This window comes from Cupressus sempervirens, chromosome 6 (assembly GCF_028749045.1).
Source record: "Cupressus sempervirens isolate cs-2001-9-10 chromosome 6, ASM2874904v1, whole genome shotgun sequence".
Lineage (NCBI taxonomy): Eukaryota > Viridiplantae > Streptophyta > Pinopsida > Cupressales > Cupressaceae > Cupressus > Cupressus sempervirens.
In genome coordinates, this window is record NC_143123.1 from 482,582,444 (window position 1) to 482,598,298 (window position 15,855).

Sequence of the window (15,855 nt, forward strand, 5' to 3'; positions counted from 1 at the left end):
GTGTAAGGTCACAACACCATCAATCTCATTTTGTGATGTTATAGGAATGGTTGATTTGAATTTCATGATCTTATGATTAGAGTCTATCATAACATTGATAGCTGCAACAATAACCCCTATAATCACAGTTAACTATCTTTCTATTGTGACCTCAATGATCTCCTTCTTCATACTTGTAACCTACTCATAGAGGAGTATCATAAGATTGGAACACCTGATGTCCATCCAAAACTAGCCTCCACCCCTTCTTACCTTGTGATCTTATGAATTTAAGATTATATGATGAACCTTCCTCTTTGTAGCATCAGCAAATTGGGAAGGCAACCTCATGATCCTATGATCACTGACCTTTTCTGTTGTTGAAACACATATTCCTTTGACTTGTAATCTTAGAAAGCCTCTGATATCACAACAACCCAATGCTATGCCAACTCTTTACCTAGTGTCCTCGGATGAAATCCTTGTTGTGCCTACGATCTCATGATCATTGACTACCATAACATTGGGTTTTACTTTTCTTTGGCTTAGGATCCTTTGACTATCTATAATGTTATGAAAAACCCACCACTAGACCAATAAGGGCCTCAAAGCATCTTACTATTGCTTGATTTTCCTGATGTCCTCTGATACAAGGGGTATCATAAGATAGGGACCATATTATCTTGTAATGGCTTGGGGACTTAAGATACAATATAAAATTGTTCAAAACTTAGGGATAACCTAAAGTTACAATGCACTTGTGAATATTCAAATGTTGGATCTTTGAATCTTGTGACTATTGGGTGGGTTTAATTATTTGAATTCAATCTTGGTGGGAGGGCACTTTTGGCAAACATACCCCTAGGGACATATCATAATCCATTATAAGGGTCCATTTGGGTCATAGGCTAACCTATGACCTCCTTTGACTCATTTCATCACATATGTCCCTAGGTATCCTAGGACCCCTAGGGACATATTATATTTGATCTTATGGGTTGAAGGGCATCATACACTAACCTAAGTCCCCCTTTAACCCTTTTCATCATGACATGTGTCCCTTAGGGTCCTACGACCCCTAAGGACATGTGGTAATCGATCATATGAGTCCAAGGGGGTCATAGGCTAACATATTGCACCCTTCAATCTATTTAATTATGACATGTGTCCCTAGCAGTCCTAGGACTTTTAGGGACATATTGTAATCCATCTTAAGGATTGAATGGGGTCATAGGCTAACCTATGACCCCCTTCAATGCATGTCATCCTAACATGTGTCCCTAGGGGTCCTAAGACCCCTAGGAACATATAGTAATCGATTGTATGGGTAGAATGGGGTCATAAGCTAACCTATGATCTCCTTCGACATATTTCATCATGACATGTGTCACTAGGATTCATAAGACCCCTAAGGACTTATGATAATTGATCATATGTGTCGAAGGGGGTTGCAGGTTAACATATGACCCCTTTCAACCCATTTCATTGTAACATGTGTCCCTAGTGGTCCTAGGACGTCTTGCACATATTGTAATCCATCTTAAGGGTTGAAGGGGTCTTAGGCTATCCTAAGACCCCCTTCGCCCCATTTAATCATTACATGTGTCCCAAACATATCGTAATTGATCATATTGTAATTTAATAAACTATATAATAGTATGTAATGATTTCTAGTACTTTGTTAAAATATATATTATATTAGTATATGCAATAATATATATTTAATATTATATATATAATAATAATATATAGATAATATTTACAATATTATAGATAATATAGAATACTATATAATAATATATAGTATTATAATCCTAATATACTATCTAATCATATTTAATATCATATATAATATTATAACAATAAAATTTATTATATAATATATAATAAAAAACAAAAAAAAAATTGAAATAACATTATATCTTAAATGTAAAAACATAATTAAATATGTTTGTAAGCCTTTTGGATTAAAATGTACAATTGGTTCTCACTATCTCAAATTTAAAATTTAGTGTTTTGCTGTCACATTTTAGGTACCCGATTTTATATCTGTTATCCAATCCAAGATCAGGTTCCTAATTTTGGATTGGGTACCTAATTAGGCTTGGTATTTACCAAACCTCTTTGGTCAACTCAAAAAATGTGTTTAAGACATGTTTCCTTGACATTCAAACTTTGACTGGCCAGCTAACTATTTTTTTTTCATCCAAATTCAATGAAATCAAAAGGGTTTTTTGAGAACACTCTCAAGATTCCATCAATATAATTTATGTTAAAATATGAGTTTGATAAGTATTTATTAGTTAATTTCTAATGAAGATGTTTGTAAACTACCGATTGACACACTAATTAAAAAATAGCTATAACTTTCAAATGGTATAAAATTTTTGAAATCCAAAAGCTACATCACATTCTATGTTTTGCCTAGTATAAGAATATTTTAAAAAAATTTATTTTTAAAGTTTTCAATTAGTTAAGGTGGGCAAACACAATAGTTTTTTATTCTAAAAATGTTAGAGTAGAAAATTCATATTTAACTATTTAATTGGAATAAAAATACACAAAAATATGGGTCACATCCAGGCATGAGTATACTTCTTATATCTATAATTATATTAAAAATTATTATCATTTGATTTTGATTAAGATGGTTAGATATACTCCTAAATTTTTATTTTTGCATTGAAATTTTTGTACCTAGTGCATTAAAATCTAAAATTTTGACCAATTAAATAAATTTTTCTCCACATAAGGCCTATTTTATCTTTCTAACCAATTCCACTTTATTTTTAGGGGTCACACTTGGGATGAATTACCTTAGCAATTGAACAACAATATTTTGAATTCCTTTAACTTGACAAACACATCTTTGGGTACAATTTTTGTAGGCTCATCCAAGCTCACTTCATTATTTATTTTTATCTTGTTAATGATCTCTTCATTGTCAGATGCTCCCTCAAATTATTTTTATCTAGAAAATATTTTGTAATAGGTTCACTTTCAAGAGCTTTCTCCTCATATTCCATTTGTTCTAAAAAATTTCTTAACTTTTTAATATACTCATTAATGATTGGCCCAGATTTATTATCTTCTAGGTTTCTAAATAAATCATCTACCTCTATGGCCTCATGTATATAACTATAAAGGATTTTCCCCTTTCTCCATGAATGATCATAGTTTCTTCCTAAAAAATGGGAAAATAGATTATATTCCTCCTCAACTTCTTATCAATAAGCTCATAAGCCTTTGAGGAAATAATTGTAAAATCTATAAAACTGAGAGTTCAAGGTAAGAAGGTTTATTTATGCAAACTCCCCCCATAATGAAATGTTCTTGAAACATTGAGTTACCTCACAACTCCCATTTAAGCCAATATATTAGCTAGAATTTTGGGAAGCATATACGAGGATTCTTCAACCTATAAACCCCCAAAAAAGAAAAATCACTATAAACATACAAATCACCTTAATTGTATCTTACCAACTTCCTATTATTAGAATATGTGTACATTAAAAGGATTTAATTTCATTTAAAATATATTTTATAGAAGAATAGTTAAACATTTGATATAGGGGGTTTGACAATTCATTGTTCAAATTTAACATAATTAGATTGAGAAAACCTTGAATTGCATAGAGAAATCCATAATTGTACTTGTTGATCCACACCCTCTTTACTTTTGGATTCAATTTTAGTTTACCCAACTAAATGCCTCTTTTCTATCCATAAAAAAGAACTAGGTGCATGCATAATGAATAATGCTTGAAAGATGGGTATTCAATTTTCCTTGAAAATAAGAAACCCTTATGAAATGTTTTATCCAAATAAGATGCATAATTAAATGGTCTTGGCTTACACATTTGAACATTAGTTTGGAGAAACACAGGCTCTTTAATCATTAATTCAGGAACTTCAATACCTCTTGATTCCCACATGACATATATGTAATATGTAAGTAATACTAAAAAAATAGCATTAAATAGTGGTCTATCTTCTTCTATACATTTCTTGGGCACATTTTTTGCAAGTTTCCAAATTTCATTCATTATATGTCATATACATTCTAGGTTATAGTGATTACATGTGGTATACATTCTAGATTTCTAACTAAAAAATGACAAATGCTTATTACTCCTAAGGTCCAAGTTGAAAACTTCCTCAAGAAAATTTGATATACATATTCCATTATAAATCATGAATACACCTTTCTTCTAATTTATAATTTTTGACAAGAAGCTCTAACATTTCAAATTCTAGAAAATATTTATAATGATAAGCTTACTTAAATGAAATTTCAAAGGTTTCAAGAAAGGTGTCTCCTCATTTCTTTAAAAATAATGAAACAAGAAAATTCATAACCTCTAATCCTTATCCAACTACCCCCTCACACCATTATTCTTATCTTTCAATTGATCTCTTTTAGGAAAATGTTATTTTGACCTTTTAGATTTTGACTTTTAACTTCTAAATTTTATTTTTGTTTTTTAGTTTCCTTCTTCTTGAAGTATTTAACATCTCCATTGTGTAATTATTTTTCAAAATACTAGAGAAAATTTATGTAATTATTATTTTCTATGAGGTTTTATTTTCCTTATGAATATTTTTTGTTAGACAACCACAATCAAATAGAAAATAACTTTAGTGGTGGCTCATAAATTCATCATCATAATTCCTTGTGTGATCTTTAACCTATTTAGATGTTAGAATTAAATATAATCTCTTATATTCAATTTTGAAATTCAAACATGAAATGATAATGACTTTGGAATGTGATTTTTAGTATGATTTCCCTTTTTGGTGCCATTGGTAAGACTCATCTAAAATTGTACCTACCATATGCCATTAGTGTAGGTAATATCAATATTTCTATTAGGCTTTGAGAAAGCTATTTTATGAAATTATGATAGTTTAGATTATACTAATGACAATTCCATTAACATATCTTATTTCGATGCTTACCATCCCATCGACACAAGTTTCCATGATGACACCTTCTACATACCCATTTATCACTTTTACTGGTGTAACATTTTTTGACCAAATGTTTTATATACCTAATGTTATTGGCTATTCCATAAATTCTATAAGTACTCAAGAAGACTAATTTTATGTCATTCTAATAGTTAAGGTTGCCTTGATAAAGTGTATATCAGTATGTTTCTCAATGATTGATGTAGGGAGAAGGTGTATGGGAGGAATATGAGAGGAATAGATTAAAATTAAACCTACCAAAACTTACTTGCCTAGAATTACAAATGGAAGGTATATATACAAATCAAATAATCACAGAGAACACAAGGCTAGATGCAACATATTTATAGGTGTAATAATTTAACTTTGCATGGAAAATAACAATATGCTTGGCTATGAGGCCTTCCAAGTTGTGGCCTTATACAAAATTAAGAATTACAATTTGGAGTCCAATATTGCATCCTCTATCTTCCATTCCTCTAAGAATGCTACTTTCCTACATCTAACCAAGATTCTTTTATAACTAGCTAAGCCACAAGTAGGCTAGTTAGGCATTCAATTACAATATAGGTCCAGTCTTTGAAGAGTAAACTAAAATCCAAGAAAAGCACAAAATTAAGCCACACTCACATAGAGATAGGTCCATAAGTGTGCTAGGAGTCATCTCCTAACTATAAAACCTCGCTAGGGAACCCAAAAGAAATTAACACAAAGTTTCACTAAGTTTTCCAAACATATTGTTTTCAAAGATGATAACAACAAGAAATAACAAATTAGAAGAAATAACTCACAGACATACAACCATCCATAAATGTATTATGTTTCTTAAGGGTCCCATGATGTTGAGTCACATATATAAGTTTTATGAATACTAAATCTGAAACATAACAAAATCCACCTCATAGATAAGCCAACAACATGAATCCAATAATATACATAATTAGATAAGATGCCTTATGGCATAACCAAAATGCATGATCATCTATTGTACAAGTTAGAGGCTATGAAAAGATGAAAGAATATACATCATGAATAAATACAACATCTCATAAGATTTTTGACAATCAATTACAATATAACATAATGTAGCCATCCAATAGAAATACAAAAAGCAACATCTAGCTATCATGTCTCAATGGTATAAGAAACACTAGCACAAAACCTTGTGGAACATAAATGACCCACTCCCACCATGTTGAGGAGATAAACTCAAGTCCCATACATATATCAATCCAAAATTCATAACCAAAATCTAGGTCAAGGAAAACCTGATAGAAATATATCTCAAAGGTACCAAGACACAAATAATATCTAAACCTAGAGGCAACAAGAACACTTAGAAAATCTACAATGTAAGTGGGAAAGTGTTATCACATAAGTCAACTCTAAGGTTACTCTAGAAACCTCTTTGGAGTTTGAACCTCTAGTGAATCTATGTGACATTAGTATCTTTTTGTATAGATAAGGCATACTGATGAGGCAAGGTTGCAACCAAGCATCCTCTCTACCCCCATCCTAGCTTGTACTAGCACATGAGGCATGGGTGAGGAAAACTAATAACTCATTTTAATTCATTTTAAACCCATTTAATGAAATTTGATCACTTATTAAAATAACCTACAATGGGTTACCTAGACAATCTCTTTAGGGCTTCGACCTCCATTGTAAGCCACTACAGAAAAACATAAAGATAACCTACCGTATACTCAAAATAGTTGAAAGTCTCATAAGATGACAATAACACACATCAGTCCTTGTACAAGCAACTAGAAAGAACCAAAAGATAAATGATTGAAAACTCATAGATTTCGCCCATAAATTCACCATATAAATATTGATCCATAGTTCAAAGATCACATCACAAAACTATGACATCATAAAACAATAACTCCTAGGTCTCTAGTAAACATCCAAAACTAGTCAACACTAGTAAACCAAAGATCACATCAAGTATATAAAAAATGTAGTTTCCTAATTCATCTAGTTTTAAGAAAACCATAGACGTTCAATTTTCATGATTGGGTTTCAATTTTTCATTCTTAATTTAAAAATATGCTCCTTAAAGTCCTTTACTATAATTTACAAGTTTCCCCCTTTATAGATAATGATCATTTAAATAAATCAATATTAGATTTAAAATAAATAATTCAAATATACCTTATTGAACTAAAACAAAAATCAATTTCCAAATATTAAAATTAATTAAAATTAGTATGTTTTTAATAAATATTATTAAAATTAAATAAACATTATTAAATTATTAAAATAATAACTATTAATTATTAATAAAAGAATATTAATTTATTAATAACAATAATAATTATTTAATAATATAATATAAATTATTTAATATTTATTAATATTAAATTAATTAATTAATAATAAAAATAAACTATATTAAAAATATTAATTAATTAATTAATTGATTTAAAAAAGCTCAATCATAAAATGTTTATGGCCCATCGACCTTGCCGTAGCAACAATTTTGGCTAATTAGGCAACCTTGGATGTTGTCGACAGCCTTGGTTACCTTCACAACCAAGCTGCGGTTGTAGCATGAGAGGGGGATGAGGGAGCTCATGACCCCCAATTTCCCTTTTCAATTATTTTTATATTATATTATCTTTTATAAAATTAGAGGCCCCCATACAAAATGAATTGGTTTTAAAAATATATTTATTAACAACAAAATATCATAAAAATAATAGAATACAATTACCATAGTAATTTTTAATTACTATGGTAATTAGTATTATATTTTAAATGTATTTAAAATTTTTTCTTGCTTGTAGATCTGATAGGAAAATAAATAGAAACCATCAAATTTGTAAAATTTAATTTATGATATTTCTTTTCAAACCCTATCATGAATCCAAATAATCAAATTATGAATCCCCAAATTTAACAAACAAGGGTTTCAAATATTAAATTTTTTTCACATATGTTTTCAAGAATAGTAAACTTCATCACAAGGGTTTTAACCTGAATTAAGTTCTAAAAATAGATCCATTAAAACACAGAGAAGATAACTTGAGATTTCAAAGAGGGAATTATTGCACAAAACTCAGAAGATCCTACTTTGATCTAATGATAACCAATCATATGCTAAGAGCATGTGAGAAAATTTTTGTCCGTTTGAAAGCCCTCTTTCTCAAAAATTGGCTCCTCCAAACCTGTGTGTGGAGAAATGTGCTCTAATTTCTTAATAAAGTATTGTCTCCAATTAGGGTTTCCATGTTTGCATTCACGTAAAAAATAATTCTTTATTATTTTATTTTATTTTAATTTCATGTGCAAATTTTTTGTGTTTTAATTAAAATAATCTTGATGCAATGCAAGGTAGGAGAATCTCGAAAGGAGATGTCCTAGCCAGCAAAAAAAATCACTTAGTGGAAACACAAAAACAAAGTAAGATCTCATACCAAATCACAACTCTTTATTCATAAAATAACTGATTATATGCAATGTGTCAAGTTGTAAGGCCTTCTCAGTTATGACCAATTAAAAAGGGAGTAATAATTCTGCAAGATCCCTTAAGATCCAATATAAACCCTAGCTAGTCTAGATTCACACTATGGTAGAAATCTCTAAGGAAGATCTAAACTTGTGCTTGTAAGCCCTCCAAAAAATCTCCTTGTTTCTCAAGCCTCAACTACTAGCCCTTCTCAAAGTTTGCTCCTACACATCATCCTCTTCTCCAAGATGGATGGATCTAACTCACTCCTTTGAATAAATGAAAATAGACTCCACAATAGCCCTTATTTATGCCCAACTAAGCCACAGGTTATCCTAGTTCAATACAAATTGAATAATCCCTTACATTAATTAGATGTTGAGCCATAAGTTAGCCTCCAATATGAATTAAGTACCAAAATTCCTTATAAGGATTACAAAACAAATTAAAAGTACATAGGAGAGACAATCAAGTCTAAAATAGGTCCACACAAACAACTAGATCAATCCACATACACACTACATGCACCAAATAGATCAAGAAAACCCACAAGAACTCCATCCCACAAGAAACATTGTTGAGCATCAGTAACATTACAAGCATTTTTGAACTCCCACAAGCATTTTCAAGTTCCATAGGTGTCGAGCAATCAATACATGCCAAGTACAAGAGATTCTCAAGAAACAAAATATGTCAAGCTCCTTTAGAAACTGAGCCCTTCAATGACCAAAAATCTCAGCCAACACTAAACCCAAGCATCAACCTCTTAGTGCATGCCAAGTGCCTTTAATGACCAAGCACCTCCTCCTTCTTTTATCAAGCACTAAGCTTATTTGCCAAGCCCATTCATTCAAGCCTCCAACCAAGAAATGCCATAGAGATGACTGAGCATCTCCAACTTTCCATAACATGCCTGAATCTTCAGGAACCTCAGATGCCCCTACATCAAATCTTTATTAAATTTATTTTTTCTCTCTTTTATTAAATCACAAGACACCTTTAATAATATATTTATTAATTTAATTAATAATATTATTTAGAGTTTTTTATTAAAAATGAAACTCCTAAATATTTTTTTAATAAATTAAATAAATATAATTATGCCAAAATTAGAACTTTAATTAAATCTTTTAAGTTTAATTATTTAATTTAATTAGTTTTTAAATTAATTTAATATAATTTAATATTGATTTTTATTTATGATTTTTTCATTAAATTAAATCATTTCATAATCTATTTATTTGATTTAATTATAACCAAAAATCACAATAGTCTACAAATCCAAAAAGGAAAACCCATAATAAAGACAAAGTACTACATCAAACTCAAGGGTTAAAAATGATGAATTCACATCACTTGAATTCAGAAGGATAAATAACTCAGATAATTTTCCTATTCTCTAGGACAATTAGCTTAGGGTTAGAATTTGGACTCAAGGACTAGCTCCTCTCTTTTATCATTGAGATATTGCGATATGGCATGCTCATCCTAGCAATTTAGGGAAGTTGATGCCTGATACTTGCAATTTGTATAATATCCAAGCATCTACATATACATATAATCTAAACTAAATAGGCATAGCAAGGAGTGGTGCATAATGTAGATCTTGACTAGAAGGTGAATATGACTCCCTCCCTCAACCACATCAGAAATGTCAAACATAAAAGTATAACATACACATTTAGGTATGGGGTAAGTAACCATAGAAACTTCATATAAATCATTCATCTACCTATCATCGTGAAATAATTGAAATCACTATATGAACATACATGTATCATCATACAAAGAATAACCATGACCACATGAAATAACCAACTATCAAGTAGGTCATCAAATATATAAACTGAATTTAAAATTACATATTGTCAAATCCAGTAACTAAGTACTGCTAATCATAAAACATAACCATAAACTTAGCCTAAAAGAATTCAGCAATAAGACATGAAAAGTAAACTAGGGGTAGGAATTACCTCCACTCCCCTAGACTTAGGTTTACTCCTAGAAAACTACAAATAAGATAAAAATCAAGAACTCAATGTGTGGGTCCCATTGACCCTTTCCCCCCATGGGAGGATAAGACTCCGTTGAAAACACCCTTTATTATCTAGCCATAACTCCATCTGTGGGTTTTGACATTGTAGGTCTTTGATTCGAGAACTGTGATTTCCATTTAGGACAATGAGATGACTTATGCCCACATTGTCCACATGGAAAACATTCAGCATCAAAACTCATCTGCACTCTAGGTGTGTTGGACTACTAAAAGCTACCCCCACTAGAAAAAGAATGAGTACTTTGTGCTAGCTGGTCATACTAGTTGTGCCTATTGTGCTGAGAGTTTGGGAATCCTTAGAGTGTGAACCACCACCACCACTTCATGCTGAAGGATAAGATCCTCCCTACTACTGCTGATGATTTCCTCCTATAGAAGAAGAAGGCTTCCTACTACTACCTACTCCATAATTACCTTTAGACCCTGATGTTGCAAGTGCTCCTACAAAACCACCTGTGAGGAAACTTGGCAACAAAGAATATAACCGTTTCCACATAACCCATAATAGATCTAAAATAAATACGGAATTAAAATCCACATGCAAGAGAATAGACAACATACCCACAAAATTGTGACACAAGATATACCCTGGGAAACCCTCATTGAGGGAAAAACCCAGCCTCCAAAAGCATCCATCACCATGTATTATTCAGCAAAAAATACCATTGCCATACAACCATGGAAGCCTTCATGGCCATAGCCACAATCGAGCAAACTATGTGAACAAACATGAATCCACACATCCCATGCCATGCTTCCAACCTTCACAAATGCTCCCTTGGCTAACCTGTCAAACCTTGTCCTGCTCGACTCTTGCCTTTTGTCTTCTCCTTGTCACTCTCTCTATATACAACAACTACCCTTGTGGCTTCTTATATAGTAGCAAGCCCCACAAAACCACTAAGTGGTCTTACATAAACCATGTGCTACCTAACCCACTGACCCCACATTTAATATTATCACAATGTTACAATACAACTCATCAAGAATATTCCATGGGAATCTTTACATGTTGCACGTCCATCTAGGTACAACATTGCATAATAAAATAAAATAATAAAATAAAAATATTATGCAATGTGTGCAACACCCATTATCTCAACACCACCATGTACCAAGGTGATGTTTTTCTCTACAGGAATAGCCTGATGTACCACATCCTTGAAGGTTTTAGGTTGGAAAACCTTTGCACCTCCTATTCAATGGTTGTTTAGATATCAAATAAAGTGTTTAACCATCACTGGTGAACTACCATTGGTCCCTCCATAAGGCATGAGCTCATAGAATTTTTTCTCATACTCTACCATGGTCATAGTATACTGCCTCAAACTATGGATCTCATCTACCCTCTTCTGGTGCCATTCCTCTAGTTGGAAGCATTCACAAAATTTCTCAAGGAATAACTCCCATGTAATAGTGTTCATGTTTGCACCTAGTTTCTTCTCCTCAGTGTTCCACCATGTAGCCCCAAAGAGCTCTAGGTGGGTGATTACATACCTCACTTTGACATTAGAGTCAAAGTCCTGAATCATAGAACATCTATCTAATGCAATTAACTACTACTCTGCCACATATCTAGTACCAACCTCATTAAAGGGTGGACCTCTGTAGATCCCTCATTTGAATGGCCTTAGTCAACCTCTATTTATCACTATGAAGATCTCCCCAAGGACTCCTAGATCTCCACCTCTCCTCATTGCTTGCATGATGTGATCCCTCCTCATCATCACCACTTGGAGGATGTAGACACTCTAAGATCATCCTCATCATTTGTCTCAAATTAGTCATGTCTGAGTCATGTTCTTCTTTATGGATTTCTACCATATGATCTTCCTAAATAAGACTCCCTCTATGAGTCAGAAGAGGACTATCATTTCTACCTCTCCTACGACCTCTACCTCTACCTACACTACAACCCCTAACAACAAATCTAGTCTTAGATGCCATCCTCCAACAAAACCTAGGCAAGAACAACAAAAATTCTCACAAGGTCAACAAAGACAATTAATTATAAAATAGGTCTAGTCTTTGAAGAGTAAACTAAAATCCAAGGAAAGGATAAAATTAAGTCATACTCACAAAGAGATAAGTCCATAAGCTAGGAGTCATCTCCTAAATGTGCAAGATTCCATGTAAGAATAGGAAACAATGCCAATTGAAACAACATGCTTCACTTGATGAAAATAACAAGAAAACAAGGACCAAAAAACTCCAAGAAGATGAAACATTAGAACTTGCACACCTAGGGCAAGGATCTAAGGTAGGTCCTTCACATGACATCAATTGTGTACAACACAAAATCAAAAGTAGAAATGAATACTTCGCAAATAGTGGAGTGGTACATAAAATAATAGATATTTTTGGTTGATGCAAGATTGCTTAAAGACCCAAGATGCTCCTACATTAAACACCTGCGGTTAAAAAAGAATTGATGTCTAGATAAGGTATTCCTAATATTATGACCTGAATCATAAAGATTTAACTTAGCTTGTGTAATCTATGAGTTGTCTTCAACTGCTTTGTCTTTCCACAGAACTATGTATTCCATGTAGTCCTTTCTTGTGGTGCTTTTCCTTATTCTCCTATTCAAAATCCTCTCAATCATATTTGTCTTTTTCTTAAGATAATCCAAGTTATTTATCAACCCATCTTCTGATTCAAAATACTTGAAGATATCTACAATGTTGAATATGTCTGAAATAATGATATCTTCTGGTAATTCTACTTCAAAAGCATGTCCACTATCAAACTTCCTTACAATCTTACAGCATCAAATTTCTTAATAGTCAACCTGTTGTAGAAACCAATTGGAATTATGTTGTTCAAATGGATCATAACCTCATTTTGAAGTTTATTATTTGATTAAAAGAACATGTCCCCTTTTAATTAAATAAAAAGACCCTAGTCTCCTAACCCACTTAAAGTGCACACATAAAGTTCTTTTCTATTTTTGAAATTAAAATAAAAGCTTATGAGACTTTTGTCTTATATGATAAGTCAAATCATTTTCTATTCGCTAACTTGTGTGTTCATACAAATCCTTCCCATTTTTGATTTCAACCATTGATCATCCACCCTCTCAATCTTGATCTCTACCATCTGTATGACTTTAAAAGGAAGAGGGTTTCTCCCCTCAAAGGATCCACACTCTTGAGTATTGTTATGCTACAAGATTTTCATTTGAAGTGGTTAAGAGCTTTTGTGGAGAAAATCATTTTCTTGTCTTCATTCCTTGCATTCATAACATTTTGTTTGCATGGCATCTTAGCTTAGTTTGCATGTAGTGTAGCTCTTTTGCAAGTAGCTTAGATCATATAGTCTAAATAGGATGGCTGTAATACTTCCATTTGTGTAGCTTAGTTGAATTGTGCATCTCATTTTAGCATAGTTGCATTCTTTCATTGCATGTATCAAGAGCTCTTTGACACTAGCATCCTTGCTCTTGCTCAAAGAATCTCCCATTTCATGGTTTACTAGCAAGGGCTACATCTATAAGGCTCAGTTGAGAGCCATTTTATGCTTATTTGTATGCTTTTTCACTCCATGACTAGTTAGCCCTAAGACAACACTCAAGCTTTCCAATCCATGGAAAACCTTGGATAGAAGGGTTTAGGGAAGCGCACTCTTTTTGGTGTACATTTTTGGTGCCCACCATGGGGAAGAATAGTTGTTTTGTCCTTAGTTTTGCTATTTTTGTCACTATTTTCATTTTTTGTTCTACATTTTTTTTTTTTTAATAGTCATAGTTTTGGGTGATATTTTTCCAGTTTCATATGACAGTTCCGACTACTATTGTGTGATACTTTTTTTGGAAATAGTGTCGCATGGACATACTGAGCTATATCACCTCTGTATGCAAACTTATGCCACTTGGCTTAAGAAAATATATCACACAGAGAAGTTCTATTGCATGTATATACTGTGAAGTATTATATGATAGTCTTCTAGTGAAAACTATTGCCTGATAGAGATTTGCTTGCTATTTGAGGTGTCTTGGTTAGTTTTTGATTCTTGTTGGCTGGTTGCAAGTTTTTACAGGTCTCTAAATAGTTTTGCAAACATCCATTTGAATTTTTATTTTTTTTGGACATTAACCTTTGCATTTTGAAAGCAAGCAAATAATTTACTCTTCTTGGTGTGTTTGGGTGAAGCGGAATAGGAGCGTATGCTCTTCACCCTTGAGGTGAATCAAAAATCTTGACCTCCAAGAGTTGATCCACTCAATATTTAGTTAGGATGCTTTAGTGAGCCTACTCTTGAAAAACGTGAGAGGAATTACCCAAGTGGGGACAAGAAAATTACCCGACTCTTCCAACCCAATATAAACTCAAGGCTATCAAGGACACAAGACCTTGGTAGACATAGTTTTTATCTTCACTTTGTGTGATCACTTATGGGATTTCAACCATAGGGAGAACACTAGGAAAGAACACTTAAGGTGCTCTTGTAGCTATGAGGTTTGTTACCCATCGCAAGGTGGGGTGTCATATAATTGGGAAAAGAGGGACACTATGAATGGAAGCCCTATTTAGACACCCTAGGTCAGTATCCACCTTATTCTTTTCCTCAACTTCTTGGTGCAACAATCGTTCATAGTGGACTACCTGGATCACCCTGAGATTTACACTCACCATATGTATTCCCTTATTTGTGCTTATGTCACTTCTATGACAAAGCCAATATCTCTTATGGGTAACCACTTGGTGTGAGATGAAGGAGCATCAAGCATTGACCAATTTGTTGAGTAATGAACCATGACCTTAAGGTAGATTGCTTGGCTACTATTTTTAAATGTGTTGACCTGTGTTAACATTCTTGCACATCAATCAATTGTGGTAATATTAGTAGAAAGGTTGTCATCATATCACAAGTGTGTGTTGGCAAGGTTGTTCTTATCGTTGTTTCAACTATTTGAAGACAAGTTAAAACATTTACTATTTGCAAACCTTATTGATAACTGACATGAACTGGAAGCCTACACTGTCTGATTCAAAAAATCACCTTATTGTCAAGATTAAAACACAAAATTTTGGAGTTAAAACTAGTCTTTTGTACACAAATTGGCACTGTATTGTTTGGTCTCTAAAGAAATATCATGTAATACAAATTTTCCAAAATTCTACCACTTGTACATTGTGAGTTATATCACCTTGGGTACTGAGTTATATCACATCACTTTGTGCGAGCTGTTGCTTGTTAGAAAAGTATCACCCTCCTATTCTAAAGAGTATCATATGACATTTTATACTGTCCTGCTATCACCTAATAATTGAGAAAGTATCATGTAGGGTTATCTCTTTCCAAAACAATGTCTACACTCTAATCTTTCTAGTCTAGGGTGTGTCACTCTCGTTTCCTGGATTCTGGCTATATATCTATATGTTAGGAAACTATT